At 44.7% G+C, this 27814-nt stretch overlaps 1 pseudogene; it reads left to right on the forward strand.

Moving 5' to 3' along the window:
- The window catches only part of LOC115498348 (nuclear pore membrane glycoprotein 210-like), an 88224-nt pseudogene that overhangs the window by 47274 nt on the left and 13136 nt on the right, over positions 1–27814 (forward strand).

Consider the following 27814-nt stretch of genomic DNA (forward strand, 5'->3'; position numbering starts at 1 on the left):
AGCCCAGGAGGCAGAAGAAATAATGTTGTTTCTCTTAGCTGATGTTTGAATATCAGTGCAAGTTTACTGTTGAAAAAAGCTTTTTCTCAGTCTGAGCATCACTTGCCTGCTAAGGCAGACAGAAGGACTAGGGACTTGTTGATTTTGGGCAATATTTCATTGCTGAACACCCATGAAATAAATGTTCTAGACTTTTGCTCTCTTTTTAGTCCCAAGAGTGGCTATATAATGTCCCCAGTGTATTGGTCAGTCCAATCTTCCCAAACTCTTGGAGTCTTCTACTGCTCAGTTCCCGCTGACTGCATACCAGCCCAAATGCCCAATAAAATTCTAAAAGATCAGATCAACTGACAGTCGTAGTGCAGCTCCACAGAGGTGGATTTTTGCTGGCTCAGTCAGCTGAGTTTAGTCTGAAGAGCTGACAGAACAGTATAAAACACTGGAGCAATAAGAATCAACAGAGAATTGCCAGGGAGAGAAACAGGAATAAGTGCCTGATCTTTGAACCAACTGATGAATAAATGACGTATAATCTAGTGGGGTATTGATTGACATGTGGTGTTACAGAACAGTCAATAAAGAACACAGGCCTGGGTTTGGCTAGATGTGTGGCTACAGTCTTGGCACATGGCTCTGTGTCTGAGGCCCTGGAGGGGATGGAAATGGTGAATGAAGCACAGACTGACAAGAGGACTGGCAGCCTCTTTGTTGGTGCCATTCATTCCTCAGCAAGTAGGATTTTTCTCTGAGGGAAATACAAACTGGGGACTTTGGTGAGCTTTTTTCCCCTTCCCTCCTCAGTCTTCCTTCAGGTCCTTCCTCCCTGCCTTGCTGTTTCTTACAGGCGCTGGCTTTGGGATCCAGAGCAAGTGCCAGAAATGTTTCCCATTGCTGGCTTCTCAGGATCTAATTTTGCCTTCTGACAAGCCCAGCTCTCAATGTCACACACACTGACACGCTGCCGAAGAGCTGCTGTAGTTGGCAGAGGATCCAAATTGTGGGTTTTGTCACTTAAAGCTGAAGATTCTTTTTCTTGCCCATCTAGGACCCAGTAGTGATCCCAGTGTAGTGCTGCTGTAATCCCCAGCCTGGCTGATTAATGCCTTTGCCTCTCTGTGCTTGGCCCTGCATCCAGGTAGCTGTAAGCAGAATGTGCTTCTGATATTGCTGAATGATAGAGGGGCCATCAGATACTTCCTGTGTTCTGCTGGAAAAAATACTTATCGAGCAGATTGTTTTTAAATATAAATCCATATGAAACCAAGCCTCAGAAAGGCCCACTGGAGTAAAATTTCTATTGAAAAAAAAGACATTCAGGTGATATTCTACCTCTTAAACTATTGCTAGAAGCCAAATAGTATTTAATCTCAGTTTCTCTACTGCAGTGACTGGCTTTTAGCTGTAAAAGCATGAAAGTTCCTTTAAAATTGGAGAGTGTATGTTTGCAGTTAAAATTTAATTTTTGTTGATGCTTTCCTAATCTGAAAAGTATCCTGTAATTAGATTCCATTTTCCAGCACTGCTATTAGTGCAAATCACAGTGGTTTTGTATTACAATTCATAGCCAGATATTAAAAGAACAAATACAAACCACAGTGAAACCTCTGTTGTGTTGTAACCACAATCAATACCAGACTGTAAGAATGCAAAATCCTCAAATTAATAACACAACATCTAATGGCAGAGAGTATTAAGCAGTGTAAAGAGCTAAATAAAAGTCAATTTCTTACATATAATTCTTATTTAAAAAAACCTGCATGCAGACCTAGTCACATGCACATGCTCAGCTTTAAAAGCCAACCAGGCAAGTACAGGAAAAGCCTTACTTGTTGTGAAAGCTTATATTTTTAAAGAAACTTGCTAAATGTTGGAAAAGTGTTTCATGGTTGCCTGGGAACAGCAGAACAGAAGTAAAATAGCTAATTGCTCACTTTTAATCTCTCAAATAGATTTTAATTTTTTAGAGTAAAGCTGTGTGCTATTAATACAGAAAATAATATTATTTTAGAAACAGTGTAATCCCTATTAAAGATATGCACATATTTGTGTACATTGTTTAGGTATATAGACTAGATATAAACAAACAATTTTCAGGTTTAAGCTTTCAATTAGTGTTTCAATTGCCCATTGCCTACTGCTGTGGGCTGTTTTTTCCTTGATTAGATAAAGTACTTTGAAATTCTGAGTCAGCAGTTGATATTGTAGTTTCAAAATCCTCTAAAACTACTCCTTATGGAAGCAAAATACTGTTGGGAGCTTAAGGTTCGAAATGGGATTTGCAGTTTTCTTGCAGTGGCTACGAGCAGAGGCCCGTGCTCACCCGGGCTGCAGCTGTTAACTCTCAGATAATTCAGTGCGCTGTGATGTGTTGTTTTTCAATAGATACGATTTTAGTTAAGGAGAAATTCAGTTTTTTGCTGGTGTGGATTTGTTGGTTGTGCCATTAAGAGAAGGAGGTGAAACCTGTGTCTGGGAACTCAGTCATACGTGACATTGCTGTTTGTTTGGAACTCCCATCCTGCTCCTTGCTGGGTTAGAGAATTTTCCCCACACATCCCAGGTAGGCATTTTTGTACATCTTCCAGAGAAAAAGTCCAAGCCATCCAGCTTCCCCAAATTACAGGGGGGAATCCAGTGCCCAGTTTAGGTTGCATTTACCAGAGAGCGCAGCTGTCTGCTCTAGAAGTTTTCATCAGAGCTGTGCTATCCGGAGGAGCGATTCCCGAGCAGCTTTGTCACCCATCAGTGCTTGCTTTCATTGTTTTAATCCTTCAAAGGGCCCTTGTGAGCGGATCCCGGGCACACAGCGGGGGCTGTTCCGGGCTGGGTTCCCGAGCAGCTCCCGGCGCTGCCTCTCTCCCTCCCTGGCTCTGGGCTGGGACGGCCCCGGCACAGCCCGGGCACGGGGCTGAAGGGCCGGAGTGACTAGCAAGGGCTTTGGCTGCTGCAGCACTTCACTGGCTCTGCACTTACCCCTCAGATGTGCAGTGCTGCTAGCTCAGATTTACTTTGAAGAGGCTTGGTTTTTAATAACTCTTCAACTTTTGTTGTTGTTTTATCTTGACGGTTTTGGTACACTGGAAGGGAACTCTGGGCTCCACTAAGTAATACCCTGGGCCTGCTCCATGGGTTTCGGGGAAAGTTGATTGATTCCATGGTGGAGAGAATGGTGAGCTTGCCTGCCCTGCCTCTGGCCTGGGCTTTCCCCATCCTCGGCCCACGCTTGCCTTGGCTGGGGTCCTTGAGGAGCTGCTGCCATCCGCTCTTCCCAAAGGCAGCGGCTGGGCACGCAGCAGGTGCCGGGTGAATTGCTGGGATCCGTGTGCTGACAGCTCCCCACCCGCAGGTCGTCCACGCGGCCGGAGGCGGCGAGCATCGAACCGCTGGGGCCGGCCGGCTGCCTCTGCTCGCAGAGAGCGCTGGTCCAGGCGCGCTCCTCGCAGCCCACGCGCCTCACCACCATCATCTCCGCCGAGGACACGCGTGAGTCTGAGCTAACCGCTGCTTCTCGTGCCCGTCCTGCCGTGCTCCGCCAGCAAAGCTGAGATCTGGAGCTGCACAGGCGCATTTCACTTCCTATGCACAGTCTTTTAGGCTTTCCATCGCCGTGGAAAAGTAAAAAGTTTTAACTTCTGTTTGCCTCAGATAAGTGTTAATTACTTTAATGATACACCCAGGAAAAAATGTAATTCTTAAAACCCCCACCCCCAAAAATCCACCAATAGAGGGGGTGATTGAAATATAAAAAAGTGTTTAATAAAAATGACTAGCGCAAATTCAGATACTTAGTATTTGAAAAGCTGGAAGTTGCTTTTGTGTCTGTCATACAATATACCTGGTTAGTTTTTATAGTGAGAGAGAGGCAAAGCCGGATGGCCAATTAAATGCTGTGCAGTCACTAACTGAAGGAGTTTATGGGCGTTTATTGTCTGTGGGTGAAAGTCATCTCTGGGACATGAGAGCACTGTAGCAACTCTGCATAAGCACTCCCAGACAGCACCTGTACCTGTCAGTGTAAATGGAGATCAGAGTTTCTGCAGATTTATTCTGCAGTTCAGTGAGGAAGGGAACTGTTTTTCTTGCTTTCTGAGCCACTGTTTGACCATGAGTTTCTTCATGAAGGTCATGACCAAGTTTCAGTTCCTTCAGTGTCAGTGCCTTGTGTCACTGGCTAAATTTGAGGTGCATCTTAACTTATCATTGTTCTTGATGAGCACATCCAGTGTTGTGCTTTCTTGTGCTCTTTCTGATGTCTCTTCAAGTGACTGGACAAGTGCTTCGCTGTGATGCCATCGTTGATTTAATTCATGGCATTCAAGTTGTGTCCACAATGAGAGAGCTCTACCTTGAGGATTCACCGCTGGAGCTCAAAATTCATGCTTTGGATTCAGAAGGTAAGAGATCTGCTTGTAGGAAATTAAATAGATATTGAAAGTTCTAACTGTCTGATACATGCACTAGCTTTATTTGTCACACTGTTGATTGTTTGAAGCCAAGTGGAGAATTTTAAGGAGTTTCTCTGGATCATACCTGGTGAAGTTGTCTGTTCCTTTTTTTCTTTTGAGCTGAAGTAGTCTAAAGAATTTTGCAAAAGGATGTTTTTGTGAACAGTCAGGTATCTGACAGGAGGTTCCGAGGTGATGTTTGAGACCAACCACTTATTGCTCAATCTGTTTAACTGCTACACAAACACTTCTGGGACACACCATTTAGGCTTACAAGAGTCAGTGCATTTGTGAATGCATTTGTTATTTAATAGGAGCAGAAAACTTCTGCTTTTTGTAGCATCAGAAAAAGAGCCATGATCTGATATGAATTCCATGCTTACAACAATCAAGTTTTGTGCACACACAACACTCCAAGCAAGGGAGTTTTAGAACAGCTACTGAAGGGAAATAATGTGTCAAGCGGCTATAAAAGGTGGAATTAACTGTTTTGGTTACTGTGCCCATCCCACCTGTGTTTGTAAACTGTGAATGTCAGGTGAAGTATGGTAATATGGTGATATGTTAATAATGAAAAGTAAATTTGTTTTTGTCCTATGTGCAGTGCTGGATTTGTGGCTTGGTGTTGTGCAGATTCAAGGGTACTTCATGGTTCTTCTTGTAGGGATAAAATAGAGAAATTTCCCAGGGAAATAGGTCATGGTTTATGTTCCAGGAAGACTCTATGCTCGTTCTCTGTTTATATTTTAATCTGGTTGTTTGATTTGTAGGAAACACTTTCAGCACTTTGGCAGGGTTGGTGTTTGATTGGACATTGGTGAAGGACCTAGAGCCTGATGGCTTCTCAGATTCCCACAACACTCTACGGTAAAGTAATTTCCTTTGGTCTCAAAAGTTGGTTCAGTCTGATGCGTAAAAAATACTTCCCCACATCTAGCCAGTTTACTGAACTGGTGCCTAAAATGATAATGTTAAGGGTCAGTTGTTTCAGTTTGGGTTTTTTTAACCTACTCAGCAGCCTGGGCACTTTGTTCTCTGTTTAATTTAAATGATAGTGTTAGTGAGCAGCTCTGGTAGCTCCGATGCCATAATTAGAAATAAACAGATGCAGTTGTTATCTTTCTGAAACATCTCATGCAGAAGGAAGATTTACCAGTAAGATTGTTATCTCAGGATTTCAGCAGAGTTTTATTTTTCGCTTTTGAAGGGAAAAAAGTCACTTTCCATTTCAGAAAGGAGCTCTCTGAGCCTTAAGAGCTTCAGGTGTCAGTGGACACTTAGTTCTGGTGTTGAAATAGGAGGATTCCTTGTGGGGAAACCAGTTCTCCTACAGAGCAGAATGGTTAACAGCCGACTTCCATCCTCCACCTGACACTCCAAATACGCTGCAGGTGGGATGGGGGGAGCCAGCAAGACTTTGCTCCTGGGCAAACACAAACTAATTTTGCAGCCTTAGAGAAGCAGCATTGGCTGGGGAAAGCCTGCTAAGCCCATAATACACCTGAAGCTGCAGGTACAAGTGAGAGCCAGAATGAATAGCTTAGTGGGACTGGATATCCCAAGTCCTGGTACATGTGGAGCTTTTTTTGTCAGTATAACTATTTGCTGATGTGATTTTAACCAAACTAATATTGATATATTCTCTACTGTTAGCATAACTATGATACCATAGAAATGTTCTACAAGTGGTACAGCTTTGCAAAATAAATCATAAATTGTCAGGAATATGTTAATATCCATAACTGTTCTCCATATGGCTCCACTGGTTTTTCTCTGAACGTGAACACGAAGCCAGGCAGATCATGTGCATACAGAAGGTGACACCATGTGAAATATGCTCCTCTTTCCAAAATTTCCTGTCATTTGCCCGTTCATGGCAAATTCCTTCCCTCTCTTTTGCCACTTTTCACTGAAATTTCTAACAGTTACTACAGGTTTTCTGCTTGCAGACTATTTTCATAGTCTTTTGTTAAATACGTCCTGGCTTCTTGAGGGAGGTCAGAGTTGCATTCTGGGTTTGTTGAGCTATTGCTTTTATAAACATAAGCTTTGGGTCTTGCACATCAGTTCTTTTACAATATAGAGGGTTTTTGCAGTCTCACCTACTGAACAAACTGGAGAGGTAATTGTAGACAACATGTGCAGTCTTGTGATAGCTCACAAGCAAGCTTCAGACAAACTTACCTTTCACAGAAGTTAGCTGCAGATACCTCAAAGAATGAGTAAAATTGGGATATCTGGTCCCAGGCAAGTATCTTAAATCGGCTTAAAAATGGAAGTGGCTGGGAGTAGATGCTGGTGGTGTTTCTCTGTGGGTAAACAAAGGTTGGTTAACAATTTTCTGTTCACTTTGTGATTCACCTTTCAGTATTCTCAAGTTCTTAGAATCCACTTACATCCCACCTTCCTATATATTGGAAATGGAAAAAGTTGCCAAGCAAGGAGATACCATTCTGGTGTCTGGAATAAAAACAGAGAGTTCTAAATTAAAGGCAAGACTTCAGGAAAGCATCTATAAGGTAAGATTTCTGGATGTCAGAGGGGAGGACGTATTTCTGAATGTGTGAATGAGCATCTGTTTTTCTATAGTCTCCAAAATGATCTTCATATCGACATGAATTTTTTCTTCATTCTTGCACTGTGTGCACAGAGCAGATCTCTGTACCATTCACTGTCCCTTGCATTTTGTTGTGACAAAAGTCAAGATGAAACTAAAGAGCCAAATAATAAAAATAAAATTACAGCAAATAATGGTTTACACTTCTAGATTCTAAATTCCTGCTTCATGGTCTGTTTTAAACAAATGAGCTCTTTTTAATGTGGGTTTTTTTTTTTTTTTTTCCCCTCTATCAACAGAATGTACAGCCTTCAGAAGTCAGATTGCTTATTCTGGAAAACATATTTTTAAATCCAACATATGACATTTATCTTCTGGTGGGAACATCAATTCAGTACAGAGTTCAGAAACAGAGGCAATGGAAGATCACAGGTTTGTTCTATTCTCATTTATTTTTATTTTTTAATGCTTTGTGTGAATTTTTAACAGCTGAGAAATTTTTAATTGTGTTTAAACTACTATGTTAATGTTTAATACTGTTTTCCTAAGGCACACAGTGATAGAGCTGTTTAGTTCTTTCTGTCAAAAAAATTGTGACTCTTAAGAATATACTCTTGCAGATTTGTCAAGGATGTGGAGACAAGGGTAACTTAAAATGAGAGCTAACACTGTGATTTTAGTTGTTGACAGTCACTAAGGAATTGACTGACTTTCTTGCTTAAATCAAATTTAGATTAGTAACTTTTCTAACAGAAAATGTTTTATTGGCAAATGGATTTGCTCCACAAAGTGAAGCCTTTATAAATGTGGGTTATCTGGCTTTATGCCCATTTCAAAATGCAGTGCCTTGAGTTTTCTCTCCTTTTTTCCCTTCTGTCTTTTTATTTCGTTTGAAGCTGGAAATCACTTGAATGTTAGGTCGAAATACTGAGATGACATTAGTTGGGAATTGCAGTTTCACAGACATACAATTTGCCAAGAAACTCGTTTTGTGTGTGTGATGTCAGGACAGAAGTGCTATTTTTACAAGCCACTAGAAGTATTGATTTCATATGTGCACTAGGCATCAGTAAAAAGTAATCAGCAATAATTAGCAGCAGATAGCCACTGCCACACCTGCTTTTATTGTTTCCTATGTTTTGTTTCACGTCCAGAAACAGCAATGCCATCAGAGCAGTAGGAGCTGCAGCTCCAGAACAACATCCTCCATCCCAAGGGACATCCCTCCCCACCAGTTGCCAAGCTGGACCAGGCAACATCCACTGTGACTACATTGCAGCAGGGCCAAACCAACCTCATCCTGGTGCACAAGAGTATCCTTTCTTGGGAACGCTTCTCCAGCCACCACTCTGTGGCAGGAGACAAGCTTTCCACCCTTGGCAACACGGAAGGATCAAGTTATCCTCATTTGTGTCGAGTCTGGAAATCAGGAGCTGTGGAAAGCAGCACTGCTGTGAATTCAGTCTCAGCACAGCTGTCTGATGCCTTGGAATGCTTTACCAAATTAAGTTGGCAAAAGATCACTTAAATCATGTCTGTTCCCCTCAGTCACTGTAGAAATGTATGGGGCTTTATTTAATGTTTACATTTCAGTCCTTATATTCTCTAGTGAGATCTCTCCAAAGTGCTCGCTGTCCTGCAGTGAAGTGGGGAGAATGTTTATTTGCAGTGCACACTTAGCTTTAGAATAGCCACAGAGGCTTGAGGAGTGCCAGGAGAATGCTGCTCTTGGCTTGTGCTGAACCATGTGTTCCTTGACTGAGCCGCAGGTATCCGCACGCAGGGGGTGTCCTGGCTGCCCAGCAGCACTGTCTGTGTGGTAGCTCCTGCATATTTGGGTTGGTACTGCTGCAGTCTTCTGATTGAATAATGCAATTTCTGGCCTTGTTTCTGTGATTTTCATGCTGTATCTCCACGCTTCCGTTCAATGTTAGCTTTCACAGAAAAGGAATTTTATTCATAAAAGTAGCTCAATGTGAAATAGGTTTTATGTACTTTCTTTTATCTGTGTAGTCAGCAGTTTAAAATAATGAATGTTCATCTGCAGAGTGTGGGCACCAGAAGCAAAATGCTTTTCTCCATTAGATAAAGAGGCTGTTGTTTTGTGCTGTTCAATATTTACTGTTTTGCAGGATTTACAGTTCATCCAGGTGACAGATGGGTCCTGGAAACGGGCAGACTTTATGAAATTACAGTTGACATGTATGATAAATCAAGCAATAAGGTGTATTTATCTGATGTAAGTTGAAATGTTTAGATACTTTTCTGTGACTGTCTCCTAAATCCTGACTTGCTTTGGAATTGAGTGATTTCTTATTTACATTGAGACAGGACAGTGCAAAGCTTGTTGTTTCTTGCCTCTTCATTTTTTCGTTTGTTTTGTTGTTGTTACTTTTTAAAAACAAAGCACTCTGGGTGATTCATGTGAAGTTATTGGAGTCTGAAGTGCTGTAGAAAAAAAAATGGAACTTGGGCAATGTCTTTCAGGTTGGATGGGGCTTGGAGCAACCTGAAATCACCCAGTGCCACCCCTGCCATGGGCAGGGACACCTTCCACTGTGCCAGGCTGCTCCCAGCCCCGGTGTCCAGCCTGGTCTTGGACACTGCCGGGGATCCAGGGGCAGCCACAGCTGCTCTGGGCACCTGTGCCAGGACCTGCCCACCCTCACAGGGAAGAGCTTCTTCCTTAATTCTATATACTAGGTACCAAAAACACATAGTTCTTAAACTGCAGAGGAAACGAAATTTAGATAATTCAGTTGCAACAAGAAAAATTTTATTGAATTACTGCTTTTGAGAGTATTTGATCTAGGGGAATATTATTTTATTTCCCCATAATTGCTTTTTGGGATACAGATCTGAGTTTGAGCTAGAGCTTAGTAGTCTGCCTTTGAGACAGTATATTCATGTGTTCTTTTGTGTTGAAGAAGGAAAAAATTAGAAAAATACTGTAAAATATGAACTACTTAGTGGTATAAATATAGGTACTTTCATGTTAAATTACATTTAACATGAAATTTAAAAAGAAACTTTCTGTGTAGTTAATGTCTCTAAAGGTAAAATCTTACTGAAAGACTGAAACTTCCACAGGGAGAGTTCTAATCAGTTTCAGCAGTGTGTCTTTGAACTGTGTTATTAAACAGTTTGCTTACTGACTTCTTGTTGTATGTTTAGGGCTTTCTGTCCTCCACTGACGTCAGTACCTGTGGCAATTTCTGTTTCATGTTTTGGTTTTAGAATATCCGAATTACTACAGAGCTGTCTGGAGAACACTTTGAGGTGCTGCAGTCCTCTCTGAATGGGTCCTATCATTATGTGATGGCTGTAAAGGCAGGTCAGACCACAACTGATGCTGCACTGACATCAGTAGTTGACCAGGTGTGTCTTTGTGAAAACTCCTCTGCTTCACTGGCAGGCCTAAAATTAATTGAGCTGTGCAGTAGTGACTTCCTAGCAAAAGGAAACCTAAGAATTACGTGGGTCTGAGCTGTCTTTGAACAGATTAAGAACCAAATTCTAAAATCCTTTCTTCATGAAAACTGTCAGTTGAGTCAAAAGAGGATTTGCTTAAATTAAAGACTGTGGGATTTTGCTCCCGAGCATGTGGCAAACTCCTGTTAGGGCAGTGGTACACGGCACTGATTTCTTTTCTTGGGGCAGATCCTTGTGCTAGGCAAGGGGCCTCTCACAAGGCTGAGGGAATTTTACACTTTATTGTGGTAGGATCATCACTCATACCCTGACCTTGTTCTGCAGTCAGTTACATCGGGGAAGTTTGCTATCAATTGGTAAGTGACCTTAAACTCTGGAATGACAATTTGCCAAATGTATCAGCCTGCACATTTCTCCAAATTAATATTCATTAACTTTCTGCTGGTTGGGCAGGCTGCTGAATGTATGGTTAACTAGGGCACGTGGTGTGGAAGTGAATTGCTTTTGCTTGAAAATTAAACACTTGAACCCATTTGCTGTAAAATCAATTTAGTGATTCCTTGAGCAGGATTTAGTAGCTCCTTCAATGTGATACACCTCAGTCATTTTCTGTGTCAGAGATGTTCTCTTCAGTGGAAGAGCATCCCTTGAGAGTTGTTCTTCCCTCAGAACTGCAGCAACACTGTGTTGTGCCAGAGGGTCGTAGCACTGCAGTGACAGCAGAGCTGTGAAGGCCAATGTTTGGGAGGGAGGGCTGAGCAAGGGCGCTTTCAGGCTGAATTTTGTACACAGTGGGATGAGCAAAGAGTAAATATAGGTGTTGAGCCTCCAGATTGGTTCTCCAAGGGAGGTCTCAAAATAGGAGCAATGAAAGACTATCTTTTTTCTTGCCTTTTAAATTAATGTGGGCACCTGGATCTTCATAACATCAGCGCTCATTTAGTACAGTGGCACACCTTGCTGCCAGGAGCTATTTGCTCACTAGGAGCTCTGTTCATAAGTGGTCCTAAATAGTTTTCCTTCCTCTCTGAGGTGTTTTCAAGGACATGTCTGTACCTAAGGACTAAACATTAACTCTGGGAAGCTCTGCGGTGCCATTTATAACACCGTGGTTTTGCACTTTGCAGGATGGAGGTGTTCATACCTTACCAGTTCCAGGGAGAAACCAGCAGGATGTGGAGATCTATGTTCCAATATTGCTTGTACCCAGCATTCTGATGTTTCCTTGTCAGCCAAAAGCAGGAGCCTACCAGTACACCATCCAGGTATGCCAAAGAAGTACCCAGCTGCTGGGTGTGTAACTCGGGCAGGCACACTGAGGCCTGACACCACTGAGCTAGGGCTGACTGTGGATACTTCAGGCACAGTGGCATCCAAAATGTAACTTGGAGGAACTTCATGGGACGTTAGTTACAGGAGTTAATATACAGTTTTACAAAAGCACCAAGAAACCAACAAACATAAAATCCCACTGACTTCTACCTCTTGTCTTCCCTTCCTCTCTCCCTCATGCATGCACCACACACCTATGCCTGGAATGGTTGGGAATTCCAGGAGCATCCCATATGCAAAGATCCACAGCAATCATTAGAGGCTGCCCTTTGCTGGCAAGGATGGGAAATACGAATGGGAGTGTGAAGTGACTACAAAGAAGGGCATGACAAGTTTAATTAGCATCACTCTGCCAGCCTTGGACATCAGTATTCCTCACTGGCCACACGCCTTGTGCTCCTAATACAAAGTTCCAGGGAGGCAAAGGCCACAGCTTATTTACAGAAGGGATGATTTCCATGTTTACTAGGTGTGTCTTTGCTCCCAAGTTGTCGGTTATTCCTTTTGCTTCATGAAGCAAATGGTTTGTATGCCAGTATCCAGTATCTCCAGTCCAAGTAGGGAAAAGAAAGTTGTGCTTTCTCAGCCCAGACTCTTATCCCAGGCCAGTGATACCCAGACCCTGCACTCAGGTGTTGGATGCACAACTCCTACCTCTCCCTTTTGGCATAAAGTAGTGCTCAGTGTCGGATCTGTGTTAAGTAAACTATATGCAAATAGGCAGCAGGACACTTGGTGCCAGGCTCTTCTCCCAGGTAACAAGGGATAGGATGAGAGGAAACATCCTCATGTTTAGATTGGATATTAGACAAAGTTTTTTCACAGGAAGAGTTGTCAAGCCATGGCACAGGCTGCCCAGGGCAGTGGTGGAGTCACCATCCCTGAAGGGCTCAAAAATTATGGGGTATGGGACCTGAAGACAGTGGTGGACTTGATAATCTCAGAGGTCTTTTACAGCCTTTCTGATTCAGTGACTCCATGGAGAGAATCAATCTCACAGGATTAAATTGCATTCTCCAGTGTAAGTCTAAGGGCAGCTACACTGAGTTAAGCCCTGCATAACTCTACTTGTCTGTTCTGTGGGATTAGTTTGGTTTACTTCATGCTATTCCTGACCACACCAGCAGAGTGTGGTAAAAATTCTTAGTACTAAATCTGCATTTGCAGTACGTCATAATTCTGCTGGAGTTTTCCCAGTAAAGGAAAGGAAATGTGGTTTTGTTTCCTACCTCTTTCACGGTTCGGTTCTCACCTTATCTTGCATATATAATGAAGTATTTCACTAGAGAACATTCCTTCATGGTACTGCAATAATTTTCTCGCTGTTCTTACTTTACTCTGATGTTTTTCTATAAAAACATAGAAACCTTTTTCTCCCAAGATTTAAATTTTGCTGAAACTGAGACCTTTCTTCTGGTCTCTAGATTCCACAATACAACTGGTCAACAGCATACACACAGCTCAACTGTTCCTGCCTCTCCATCAGAGTTTGCCTCCCACTGCATAGCTTCAGTCAGGCTATTTCAAATGGGTGAATAAAGTTTTTCTGAAAATAAATTGAAAGGGATTTTTGGATCTAGCCAAATTCTGTTTATAGCTGAAGTAACTCGCTCCAGAAGGTACCAGAATGCCTGGCAGGTTTTCCTTTGGCAGCTATCTGGTTTGTTGGGGGTTGCTGTGTTCATATTTGTGCCAATGAGATGGTTTCTGTTGCCCTCCTTCGGCGCACGCATGAGAGGTGCAGTGCAGCTGTGCGAGGTGGGCACCTGGAGGTTCCTGGGGAGGGCACTGCTCCCAGGTAGCAGTGTGGAGCTCCCTGCCAGGCTCTGGCTAATGGTGAAGCTGCATGGGAAGCTGCTTTACCCTTCCTCTCCTCAGTGCATACTGACTGTCAGAGACAGAAAGTGTAGTGAGGCGTCTGGGGTTTATGGCAGGGACCTGAGTCTTCATAGTTATTAAGAATTGGGTATTTCTGTTTTATGTTTTCTGCTCATCTCCCTGTTTCAGCTGAAACACCTTTACAAATATGCTGAGCCCTTGGATTCTTTCAGCCTTTCTCACCACATCCCATGCATCTCCTGTAACACACCTCTGCCTGTTTATTTGTCTGTGTCCTTCTGTAATCAGATTGTGCATGTGCTCCGAGAAAGGAAGAAGGGAAATGACCCTCCTCTTCATTTTCTTTTTTTTCTCTTTCCCTGGTAAAAATTACTAGTTAAGCTCCTGCATAATTTAGATTTGTTTGTTTTCCGCACTGTCCCTCTAGAGAAGATTTATCACCTTGTTCATTTTTAATTATGAAAAAGGTTAAAGGAAATGCTGAGGAAGTTAAAGAAATTAAAACAATACACATTTTAAAATGGCTCCAGTGTTCACCTGTGTTTTACTGTGATGGAATATTTGACATTTGTTTTGGTGTGTGAAAGAAGCTGAAATTAAAATGAAAGGTAGAAATCTTCTCATCTCTCTATTGCCTATTAAGTTCTGAGGTGTTATTTTATTTGTATGTCCTATTCTCAGTGCATTCCTGGTTTTCACACAAGATATCCAAAGCTGTGGAATGTGAAAACCATGTACTTGATTAAATATTTGAAAGATTTTTCCCTCTGTATTTCAGACTCAGGGTGGAAGTGGCAACTTCAGCTGGTCCTGTTCTAACCAGGCAGTAGCCACAGTGACAGTCAAAGGAGTGCTGAGCACGGGGAGCGATGCTGGGGTCAGCATTATTCAGGCGTTCGACGTGCGGAATCCGCTGCTGTATGGCGAAATGAAGGCAAGAGATTCATTGTTCAGTGATTGTTCTTGAATGTGGCTTTTGGAAACAGCAAAGGCACTGAGAATGCCATAGGCAATCCCCTTCCATTTCCTGCCCTGTGGCAGGTTAAGTGATTTGTTTCACTTTGTGCTTTAGGGAATCCAACCCTGTTCAGTGCATTAACTTGACTCCCATTTTTGCCCCTTCCTGATTTCCTTGGCAAGCCTTTTTTCCTGCTGGAAGTTTTAAGTGCAAGAAGGAAATGGTAATTAACTCCTGGCCTGGCCATCTAGGCAGACAAGCCAAACTAAAAATTCATTCTGTAGGGTGATAGGTGGGTGTTCTCCCTTGATACCAAAGGGTGACAGTTGTTATCGGGATGTACAAGGAAATTTCTGTCTGGAGAAGTACCTGAACTGAGCACCATGCTGCAGACAGACTGCAAATACCCGAGTTGGCCAAGAAAAAACAGTACTTTGGGAAAATTAGGAGAAAATGGCAATAAAAAACATAGCTCCCAAGAGGGATTTTGTGGTGTCTCTGTAGACCATCCCCTGTTCTTAGGTCATTGTGGTCAGTGTGTGTGGTTTGGAGTGAGGAGAATGCAGGAACAGTACATCGGGTGGCCCCAAAGGGAGGGGTGTGACATTAATTAAAATCTGTTCAGAATTTAGCTTACACACTCGCTCTGAAATAATTCTCTGAACAGCCTAAGATGCTGCTTTTTAGCAGCGCAACAGTTACCAGCTGGAGACACAGGGAGGAAGATTTTTTCAGCTTAAACTTCTTATCCTCAAACATAAGTCAAAGCCTGAAGACAGCAAGAAACCTTCTGACCATGCGAGCTTTCAGAGCAGTGTATTGCACAATCTGAATAGGTTATTTTTGAATGCTTTTTTTCCTGTGTTAGGAGCTGATTTCTGTGTGGAACAGCTCTTCAGAGTTCTGTTTACTGACCTCAGTTTTTAGTAGTAGTAGTTTTAGGAGTAGTTAATACACACAGATTACAGCTTTAATTCTGTCCCATACAGTTTGGTATCCTGAAGCCATTTGCAGAAGATTAAGTAGTTAAGATCCTAACACAAGACCTTAACTTAAGATCCTTAACTTAAGTAGTTAAGATCCTGCAAATAAAAGCTGTGATTGCTATGAAATCTCTGGTCTGAGGTAGATTCTTTAATGGACGCTAAACCTCTCCCAGGTGGTGATGATACCCCCTGGCGATAGCACACAACAGTCCACACTTCAAAGTCAGTAAAGCAGAAGAGAGAATGACAGGAGCAGCAGTAAAAGGGAAGCTCACCAAGCTGCTGTGGGCTTGGGCTGGCGTGGAGCAGAGCAGTGACCCAGCCTGTCCCTGTTCCTTCCCTGCAGGTGTACGTGAGCGAGCCCAGCGCCATGGAGTTCACTTCCTGCCAGGTGGAGGCACACGTGGGGCAGGTGCTGGAGCTGCCCCTGAGGATCAGTGGCCGGACCAGCGTAGACAGGGGCGAGCTGGTCCCCCTGAGCGACTGCTCACAGATGGAGCTGGGGGTGGAGCTGGAGAACCCTGGCGTGTTCAGCCCACTTGAAGGTGCTTTAACTCCCTCCCTGGTTTGGAAGTTAAATTGGTGACAGGTCACACCTCTCCCAAGTCACCCTTTTCCCTTAAATCACTGATTCATAGTTCTGTACAGTATCCCCACAGAACTGCCAACCTCAGAGGGGAGGGGAACCGAGTAGTTTTATTTTGAGGATAGATTTGCTTTTTTATGCAGAATGGTTTGAGTTGGAGAGACCTTAAAAGTTCTTCCAGCCCCACCCTCTGCAATGGGCAAGGACACATTTCACCTGTCCCAGGCTGCTCCAAGGCTTGTCCAGCCTGGCCTTGGCCACTTTTAGGGATCCAGGGGTAGCCACAGCTTCTCTGGGCACCCTGTGCCAGAGCCCTACCACTCTCTCAGCCAAGAATTCTTTCCCAGTATCCTATCTAAACCTGTTCTCTTTCAGTTTGATGCCATTCTCCCTTGTCCTGTCCCTACATATCTTTGTAAAAAGTTCTCTCCATCTTTCTGGTAGGCAGCCTTCAAACAGCTGTGTTGAATTTGATGGACAAGCCTGGGCATTTCTTTGCAAATAAGCTCTTGTATATTTTTAATTTATCTGACAGGAAGACTTAAGCCAACTGCTGATTTTTGCAGTGGAGTGAGACTGAAGGCTGAATTTCAGGGGTACACCAGGCTGGTGGTTGTGTACACCCACGGGCACGTGCGCCTCAGTGCCAGCATCGCCATCGCCGCTTATCTCCCGCTGAGAGTGAGTCTGCTTCCTCTGCTCCTGGAGAGATCCAGGATCCAGCACTGAAGAACCTTTACATGAGAGGGAGCAGGTTATGCAAGGAATAGGTTTGAAAAACTGAGGTGGGTGGGTTTACATTCCATCACTGGCTGGTTCAGTGAAGAAAATAAGAAAGAAGCTGAGTCCAGGGTCAGTAGATGGAAATACAGAAGAGGCTGCTTTCTTATTTTCTTGCCTCATCTGCAGAAGCCTAGCACTGACTGCAGGCTGAAGTCTTGAGTATTTCACCATAGCTTTCCCTCAATATGGAAAAAATGTTAGTGCAAATACTACAGATTTGTGTTTATAATGAATGTAATGTGATGTTGTGAAACAGAAACTGGAAAGGTTTTTGTGCACTAAATGTCAGGTTAACTGCTGTGGTGGTGAACAGCACAGGCTGTCCCAGGGATGCACATCAGTGCAGAATTTGTTAGACAGGTTTGAAGTAAAACTTGTGTAGGAGAATAACTACACACAGAGAATTGTTCTGGAGAGAGCACTGGCAAGTGAAAGTACAATTTGACGTAATTTCATCCATTTTAAATACTTCTTTAAAAGTATAGCAGAATACTATCTCTCAGTGCTCATAAAAATATTTAAGGATCTCCCTTTTGCTGTAATTCTTCATGAGAGAGATGTGATTAAAATGCAGCTAAAACTTGTCTTTGGATCCGTTGCTTCCTTTGAATCTAATCCAGCTGGACAGAATCCTTGTGGATTTTGGTGCAGCTCTGTTTTTCACTAAGTGTGCTGACAAACCACTGCATGGGAGAAATCACAGTCTTATCCAAGTAGAGCTGTTCCATTCAGAAGGAGGTTTATTTTGCAGAGCACAACCAAACAGTGTACATAGATGATTAATTTTCAATTAGTTAATTGATTACAGGCTATCGATCCACCATCAGTCGCTTTAGTGACTTTGGGTTCCTCTAAGGATATGTTGTTTGAAGGAGGACCGAGGCCATGGGTCCAAGAACCTTCCAAGTTCTTCAGGAACGTTGCTGCTGAGGATGCAGAAAGCATTGGCTCCTCTTTACTTGAACTTCCCACACCTCGAAACAGCAACTAGCACCAGGTTAGGGTGCTGTGCAGGAGCCTGGGAGAGCAGGTGAGTGCCTGTCCTAGTTTAGGGCAAATCTGGGGAAAACCCCCTGAAAGGAGCCCCCAGGAAACCCCCACGGCCCCTCCCCACCCACCTGGTTCAGGGAAAAATTTCCTCTGAGAGGGAAGTGGAAAAGAACCTGTTTATTCAACAACAAAGCACTCCCCAACACCAAAACAATTAACACAAGATGACAACAAGACTCTTTCACCCCTCTGAAGAGCTGAACAAATCCAGAAGGTCTTTCCTGGGAGTGGTCGCCCGGGTCTGGACGCTGGGGATGGCTGCTGCAGATCTCCAAATGCAGGCTCCTGGTGTTCCTTGGTGTTTCCCAGATCCCAGTCCAGAGCAGGTTGAATGGTATTCAGAAAGAGGAAAGGGAAAAAAACAACAGTCCAGGGAAAGAATTGGACTGCTTAACCTAACTAGGAAGCAAAGCAAGAAAGCAAGAAAGCAGGCAAAGCAAGCAAGCCAAGCAAGCAAGCAAGCAAAGCCAGCCAGCCAGCCCTAGCCTTTTCTAGCTTTCCAGCAGACATGGGGGAAGGTGAACCAGATGATAACACAGCAAAACAAACCTTCACTATCAGAGTCAGTTCTGAAAGCACAGAACATAATATCAAACGTAAACAGAACACATGATTGGAGATACAAACACCCTAACAGTCACCCTAGGACATTCCACCCCTTATCTCCATATCTTCAACATCATGTAAAAACTCCATCAAGTTAAAACTTGTATCTTTCACTTACTCATTTCCTTCTTTCTCATGTCTGTGTGTTTCATGCACGGACATTGGCAGTAACATTCAGCAAACAGTGATATTTGCACAATAGTTTCACCCCACAATCAGATCTCCTTGAGGTACACATCGTGTTGTTCCATCTCTCTGCATTATCCACCATGTACAACCTGGTCCCTGAGCAAAGACAATCCCACGAATGGGTTTGTCTGTACTCGAGGCAGGATTGATCCACACTGATTTCCCTAACAAACCTCTGACATGTGCCACTGGGACTTTATCTCCGTCTACTATATTCAGGGGCTCAGACTGGGCAGGACTTGCTCGATTGGTGGAACCTCGGCTGTTAACTAACCAGGTGGCCTTTGCTAAATGTTGCTCCCAATTTTTGAAAGATCCCCCACCCAATGCTTTTAAGGTGGTTTTTAACAGTCCATTGTACCTCTCCACTTTGCCTGCAGCTGGTGCATGGTAGGGGATGTGGTACACCCACTCAATGCCATGTTCCCTAGCCCAGGTGTTGATAAGGCTGTTCTTGAAATGAGTCCCATTGTCTGACTCAATCCTCTCAGGGGTACCATGCCTCCAAAGGACCTGCTTTTCAAGGCCCAGGATGGTGTTACGGGCTGTAGCATGAGACACAGGGTAGGTTTCCAACCATCCAGTGGTGGCTTCTACCATGGTGAGCACGTAGCGCTTGCCTTGGCGTGTCTGGGGCAGTGTGATGTAGTCAATCTGCCAGGCCTCCCCATACTTGTACTTGGACCACCGCCCACCATACCACAGGGGCTTCACCCGCTTGGCCTGTTTGATGGTAGCACAGGTCTCACAGTCATGGATAACCTGAGAAATACTGTCCATGGTTAAATCCACCCCTCGGTCTAGTGCCCACTTGTAAGTGGCATCTCTACCCTGATGGCCTGAGGCATCATGGGCCCATCGTGCTAGGAACAACTCTCCCTTGTGTTCCCAATCGAGGTCTATCTTTGACACCCCTATCTTTGCAGCCTGATCTACGTGCTGATTGTTTTGCTGCTCTTCATTAGCTCTACTTCTGGGGACATGGGCATCTACATGGCGAACCTTCACAGGTAGCTTCTCTACCCGGGTAGCGATATCTTTCCACTCTTCAGCAGCCCAAATTGGTTTTCCTCTACGCTGCCAGTTAGCCTCTTTCCACCTCTCTAGCCACCCCCACAGAGCATTGGCTACCATCCATGAATCAGTGTAGAGGTAGAGCTTTGGCCACTTCTCCCTTTCTGCAATGTCTAGGGCCAGTTGAACGGCTTTGAGTTCAGCAAACTGGCTTGATCCACCTTCTCCTTCAGTGGCCTCTGCAACCCGTCGTGTGGGACTCCATACAGCTGCTTTCCACTTCCGATTCATCCCTACGATGCGACAGGAACCGTCAGTGAAGAGAGCATAGCATGTTTCCTCTGCTGGCAGTTGGTTATATGGTGGAGCTTCTTCAGCCCGTGTCACTGGTTCTTCTTCTTCATCTGCGACACGAAAACTTTCACCCTCGGGCCAATTTGTAATTACTTCCAAAATCCCAGGGCGATTCAGCTTACCAATATGGGCACGCTGCGTGATGAGAGCAATCCACTTGCTCCATGTAGCACTGGTGGCATGGTGGGTGGAGGGAACCTTTCCTCTGAACATCCACCCCAGCACCGGTAGTCGGGGTGCCAGGAGGAGTTGTGCTTCTGTGCCAATCACCTCTGAGGCGGCCTGGACTCCCTCGTAGGCGGCCAAGATTTCCTTCTCTGTTGGGGTGTAGTTGGCTTCAGACCCTCTGTAGCTCCGACTCCAAAATCCCAGTGGTCGGCCCCGAGTCTCATCAGGCACCTTCTGCCAAAGGCTCCAGGACAGACCATGGTTCCCGGCTGCAGAGTAGAGCACGTTCTTCACATCTGGTCCTGTCCTGACTGGGCCAAGAGCTACTGCATGAGCAATTTCCTGCTTTATCTGGGTGAAAGCTTGCTGCTGCTCAGGGCCCCAGCAGAAATCATTCTTCTTGCGGGTGACCAGGTAGAGGGGACTCACAATCTGACTGTACTCAGGAATGTGCATTCTCCAAAAACCAATGGCGCCTAAGAAAGCTTGTGTCTCTTTCTTGTTGGTTGGTGGAGACATGGCTGTGATCTTGTTGATGACATCTGTAGGAATCTGATGCCGTCCATCTTGCCACTTCACTCCCAAGAACTGGATCTCTCGAGCAGGTCCCTTCACTTTACTCTTCTTGATGGCGAAACCAGCTTCCAGGAGGATTCGGATGATTTTCTCTCCTTTCTCAAACACCTCTGCTGCTGTCTTCCCCCACACAATGATATCATCAATATATTGTAGATGTTCTGGAGCCTCACCCTTTTCTAGTGCAGTCTGGATCAGCCCATGGCAGATGGTAGGACTGTGCTTCCACCCCTGGGGCAGTCGGTTCCAGGTATACTGCACTCCCCTCCATGTAAAGGCAAACTGAGGCCTGCATTCTGCTGCCAGAGGAATGGAGAAAAATGCATTGGCAATATCAATAGTGGCGTACCACTTCGCTGCCTTGGACTCCAGCTCGTACTGGAGTTCCAGCATATCTGGCACAGCAGCGCTCAGTGGTGGAGTCACTTCATTCAATGCACGGTAGTCCACAGTCAATCTCCATTCTCCTTCAGATTTACGCACAGGCCAAATGGGGCTGTTGAAGGGTGAGTGGGTTTTGCTGACCACCCCTTGGCTCTCCAGCTCTCGGATCATCTTATGGATGGGAACCACAGCATCTCGAGTTGTTCTGTACTGTCGACGATGCACTGTTGAAGTGGCAACTGGTACCTTTTGTTCTTCTCCCTTCAACAGTCCTACTGTAGTTGGATTCTCAGACAGTCCAGGCAAGGTGTTCAGTTGCTGGATGCCCTCTGTCGCTACAGCTGCTATCCCAAATGCCCACCTGAGTCCCTTTGGGTCTTTAAAATACCCCCTTCGAAGGTAATCTATGCCCAAAATACATGGGGCCTCTGGGCCAGTCACAATAGGGTGTTTCTTCCACTCATTTCCTGTCAGACTTACATCAGCTTCCACCACGGTAAAGTCCTGTGATCCACCTGTCACACCGGCAATAGAGACAGATTCTGCCCCTACGTGTCTCGATGGAATTAACGTGCATTGTGCACCAGTATCAACCAAAGCCTTATATCTTTGTGGGTCCGATGTGCCAGGCCAGCGAATCCACACAGTCCAGAAAACACGGTTTTCCCTCGCCTCTACCTGGCTAGAGGCAGGGCCCCTCTAAGCCTGGTTATCCTTCTTGCCTTGGGCGTATGTCTTAGAGGTTCCTTCAAGGGGATCAGACATGTCATCATCATCATCATGCCTGGCAGTTTGGCTATGGGCAACTGGAGCTGCTCTCCTTTTGGTGGCACTTCCTCTCTGAGTCTTACCTTCCTTCAATTCATGCACCCGTTGTGCCAGAGCACCAGTAGGTTTTCCGTCCCATTTCCTCATGTTTTCTCCGCAATCACGCAGGAAGAACCACAGCTCAGTTCGTGGGGTGTACCTTCTCTCACCATCTGAGGAACGTCTGTGTTGGATACCAGAACCTCTGATCTGTACTGCTGAGATTTGGAGAAGGTCCTCCTTTATCTCCTCCCTGAGTCTCTTATGATTCTCCTCTATCTTATCTTCTAATTTCTGCAGACGTGTTTCCACTGCTGCAATTCTGGCATGGGTTGGGCCATGTACGGCATCTGCATATGCTCGGAGTTTCCTTGCCATTTCGAGCACGGTCTCATCCCTCTCATCTTGCTTCATTATTGCTAAGGCAGAAGCGTAGTCATGTGGCCCAAGCCGTACAAGTTTTCGCCACATCACAGATGTACATGGTACCAAGTCTGGATTCCTAGTTGTTATTTCATCTGAGAAGATAATCTCTGCCACTGCCATTTCTCTCAGACGTTGGATCCCTTGTTCTATAGTCTTCCACTGGGTTTGCTGCATATAAAGATCATCTGCACACAGGTATCTTTGTGCTACACTTTCCAGAACCCGTGCCCAGAGGCTGTGAGGGTTAGCCCCCCTCATCATTCCTTGATCAATAACAGCATCATGTGACAGGGATCCCAAATGTCTTGCCTCAGTACCATCCAGAATTGTAGCCTCGCCTGCAGCATCCCAAAGACGGACCAACCAACTAATTACAGACTCATCAGGTCGTCGGGTATAATCCTTCCTCAGGCCACGAAGGTCCTTTAGGGAAAAGGACTCAGTATTGGCCTCTGATCTTGTACCAGTTGCTTTGACTTCTGATTTTATGTCAGCAGGCATTGAGGGTCCCTCTCCTGCATTATCATCATCATCGTCATCATCCACTGGTCGATTGGTCTTTTCTGTGCGCTTCCCACTTCTTGTGCTAGTAGCAACAGCCATTGGTTGAGGCTTGGCTGCCGAGTCTGGTTTAGCTGCTGGCTTTGAGCCGGGGGTGTTTGCTGCAGCCTGAGTGACTGGGATAGCTGCTGATTTATCTCCCTGCCCCCCTTCCTCTGTCTGCTGCCCTACAGTATCTAACAGGGTGCGATAAGCATATGCCAGGGCCCAGCTCACTGCAATGATTTTTTTCTCCTTAGAGTTATCATGGCACTTCTCTTTCAGGTACTTCGCCACCTCAGCCGGATTCTGAATTTTTTCACTTGGAAAGTCCCAGGCTATAGGGTCAGAAAATTCCTTTAAGATTTGGCCCATATCCTCCCATTTCCCACACCACTCAAGATTTCTCACACCTGGGTCTACTCCTGGGTCAGAGGTCTCATCAGCCCCTCTAGAAATCTCAGCCCTCATTCTAGAGAGACTGCAGACTGTATAGAGAAAGCTTACCAGATTAAACACCACGAAGATGGTCTCCTTAACAGTCAGGGGAAACTGAACATTCTCTAATAGGGAGGTAACAAATACAGAGGAGAAGAAGGAAAGCAAAGGCTGAAAAGCCTCATCCCCTACTTCCCCTCTAACAAACTGGCTGTACAACCATAACCATGAACCATACATTCCAGGAACAGACCTCAGCACCTTTATAAACCCTCTGGAAGCTATTACACCCAAGCACAGCACGATGGATATTCTGGTCAGTGCCCTTCTACTGCAAAACCTACGTATTAGGGACAATACCGGAGCTATTCCTGGATAAAAAAATAAACCTAGGGACCATAGGGGGATTAAGATCTGAAAAACCCCCAGGGACCAGAGACACATGCAGGCCTTCACCCCAAGAGACAATATTAATTCAAACAACATAACCAGTAACTGCTCCATACCCAGACAAAATAATTGGAACAAAAATATGATTACAACAGGGTTTTTTCCCACTCTCTCGAGCCCCACGTTGGGCGCCAAAATATTTGTCCTAGTTTAGGGCAAATTTGGGGAAAACCCCCTGAAAGGAGCCCCCAGGAAACCCCCACGGCCCCTCCCCACCCACCTGGTTCAGGGAAAAATTTCCTCTGAGAGGGAAGTGGAAAAGAACCTGTTTGTTCAACAACAAAGCACTCCCCAGCACCAAAATAATTAACAACACTAGATGACAACAAAACTCTTTCACCCCTCTGAAGAGCTGAACAAATCCAGAAGGTCTTTCCTGGGAGTGGTCGCCCGGGTCTGGACGCTGGGGATGGCTGCTGCAGATCACCAAATGCAGGCTCCTGGTGTTCCTTGGTGTTTCCCAGATCCCAGTCCAGAGCAGGTTGAATGATATTCAGAAAGAGGAAAGGGAAAAAAACAACAGTCCAGGGAAAGAATTGGACTGCTTAACCTAACTAGGAAGCAAAGCAAGAAAGCAAGAAAGCAGGCAAAGCAAGCAAGCCAAGCAAGCAAGCAAGCAAAGCCAGCCAGCCAGCCCTAGCCTTTTCTAGCTTTCCAGCAGACATGGGGGAAGGTGAACCAGATGATAACACAGCAAAACAAACCTTCACTTTCAGAGTCAGTTCTGAAAGCACAGAACATAATATCAAACGTAAACAGAACACACGATTGGTGATACAAACACCATAACAGTCACCCTAGGACAGTGCCAGAAGGGCTTGCTGTTGCCCTCCATCAGGTGCTGAGAACTGGCTCCAGACAGATTTATGGTGCCATATGCCTGTTATGTAGCTAGATGCTTTTATAATGAGCCAGTAAAGAATTTGGCTAAGTACCTTGTTTATGCATTTTGATGCAGATTTTAGAGTGAGCATTTCACAACATTACATTAAAAGTGGTTTATGATGGGTTTTTTTCAGTATAAACCCAAGTTGTGGAAGCCTTATGTTGCGGGGTGCATTGAACATCCTAATGAGTGCAGGTTCATTTTACATGAACAGGATCAGAGCAGAAGGTTACTGAGCAGGCTGACTCCTCTGTCTGACCTGCTCCTCTTAACTGTGTTACCTTCCAGTGTAATTCTGTTTATTCTAACAAATGGCAGCCCCAGGAATTGACTGCTCTACTCTCTGTGCAGCCTTGGTGAGCATGACTGTGCTCATTTTCCACTTGGTTTTGTTCTCTGCAACATACAGAAGTGATTTCTCCTGCTTTATTCACCCTCCTCAGCCCATGAAGCTTTTAGCTTCAGTATAGTATTCTTCTGCAATTCTGCAAGGCTTAAGCATTTTGGTTGGGCTGCCAAGTTCCACTGATTTCCTCAGTGGACACTTTGCAAAGTGGAGCTGTTCCTGTCAGTGCAGATTCCAAAGGAACGGGCCTTGGTGTTGATGTGCAGGTCTGTGCAAGGCTGGCTGTCCCCAGCACATCACACCTGCGTGGCTCTGCCCAGCACCAGTGCGTGCGGGGATGGGGCAGGTGACCAGAGCTGCCTCAGCCTTCTCTGGTTTTATATCCACTTCACTTTGCTGAAGGCTAAAAAAGGAGTGTAAAATAAAAGATGAGATGTTTTTAAACACACTGAAGTGACTATAAATGTTGCCTTTGGGCTGGTCTGTTCTCACTCTGCAAGAACACCTGCTGTTTCCTTTCTCAGTTACATGAGATTTGTTGTTTGAATCAAATTTGATAGTCATGAACATGAACACCGAGGAAAGAGTTCCCAGGAACAGTACTTTCATAGCGATAAAGAATTGTTCTTGAGGTGTGCTCCCTCTTTTGCATCTTCCTGTGTCTTAATAGTGCTGTAAATCCCCAAGCACTGTATTTTTGCTTTTCATTCTGATATCACAGTGTAACTGAGACCTGTGGAAATACAGCATGCCTGAACTAAACTCTTTCCTCATTTGCTGCTTTCAGGTTATTACCTTAACAGTTGGGAGCAGCCCCACAGTCACCAGCCCTTTCCCAGTGGTTGAGCCCACTGCCGTGAAGCTCATCTGTGCTCTCCCTTCCCGGCTGGCTTTGATTCCTGTTTATGGCAGCCCTCAGCTTGCTCTCTCCTGCCCTTTGCTCCAGCAGAGCAAGCAACTGGTAAGCCTGGGAAGTGGCAGGAGAAGAAGGTGTTCTTACAGCTGAAAAATCAGTGTTTGGAGCTCCATGTGTGAAACATGGCAGCTGCTGCAAGAGGAGCAGTAACTGGTGCTGTGGCCACACTGTGCCCTTGGGGGCTCCTGCACAGAGCAGGCTGTGGGAGTCCTGCAGTAAATGGACAATAGATATGTGTAGATTATCAGGCATAAGGAACTTTGCTATTCTGTTTTTCTTGCTAACGGGTGTTGCCACATGTTGGCTGCTGAGTAAGCCATATTTTGTTGTGTTAATATTCCCCGGCAAATGTAAAAGTCATCCTCCTTCCCTAAAATGAATCATTTTAAAGAGCTTCTATGTAATAACAAGAGGAGATGGAGACTTCTGTGTATTGTTAGCCACCCCAGAGCTCACCTGCTTTTCTGTCTCCATTATGTGTCAGCTTACCTTGGTGCACTGCTGTTGCTAATGCATTTCACCAAAGCAACACCAGAATTTTGAGCTTTAACAAACAGCGCTGTTTGTCATCATTTATTTGAATTTTAAAAACAATTTCATTGAGCTGTGGTTCAATTCTGTTGTTGTTGGTTTGGGGATTTGTTTTTTTTTTTAAGGTAATTCACTGGCTAAAAAAACCCCAAACCCATGCTCCAGTAAAACCCCCTTAGAGTTCAGAGATTCACAGAATGCTCTGAGTTGGAAGGGATCATAAGGATCATGGAGTCCAACTCTAAATGGCCCATACAGGACTTGAACCTACCTGGTGTAAGCAGCAGTATGCTCTGACCAGCTGAGATAATCTCAGGGCTGTTGGAGCACAGCTGAATGCCTTGCACTTGGCTCCTTTTAACAAACGTTCCTTATGCATTGATGTTGTACAAACCTCATGGAACTCAGCATATGTTTTCTTTAATGATTAAAAAATCCGGTTGTATCGGTTCAGTTCAAAATATTCCTTCTTTTTGAGGTTCCTGTTTCCAATTACCACAATCCAGTGCTGGATTTGGCTGCCTATGACCAGCAAGGCAGGAAATGTGATAACTTCAGCTCCCTTAGTATTGTGTGGGAATCCACAAATAAGGCCATTGCTCGTATTGAGACGGAGCTGCCAATGGAGCTGACTCTGAAGGAGGAGGGCAATGGTCAGAAGAAAATGGAGGGTATGAGTGGGCTGAAATGAGCATTTCTTTGTTTGACGGTCCAGATTAAATCTGTTTGGCAGTGTCTCATCTTGATTAAAGAAATTACTGTAATCTACAGTCATACTTCAGTTTAACGTCAATGTGCACTTTTTAGTGTGTGCTATTAAAGAGAGGAGAAAAAAAGGAACCAAGTCCAATGTCTAGAACCTGTCTTGAGAGAGAAAGTTCTTGTCTGATGCGAATGAGCCTAGAGGAGCTGAATATATTTTTCATCTTTGTTGCATTCTAAGCTTACAAACTGTGGTAGTTGAGCATGCGTTTGGAACTGCTGCCATCTCTGCCACTGCCACTGGATTCCAGCAGCCCCACCTGAAGGCAGCCAGAGCCCAAATACCGGTAACAGTACCTGGGGGGATTTGCCATTTCCCTGTGGTCAATGCCCAGTGGTCTGGTGGCTTTATTTCCTCCACACACAGTACTGTACAAATCAGGCAGCTCCCTGGTGCAGTCCGGTTCATTCTGCAGAGGTTTGATACTGGTTCATGGTTTTCCTGCTTTCCTC

This window comes from Taeniopygia guttata, chromosome 25, assembly GCF_048771995.1.
Source record: "Taeniopygia guttata chromosome 25, bTaeGut7.mat, whole genome shotgun sequence".
NCBI lineage: Eukaryota > Metazoa > Chordata > Aves > Passeriformes > Estrildidae > Taeniopygia > Taeniopygia guttata.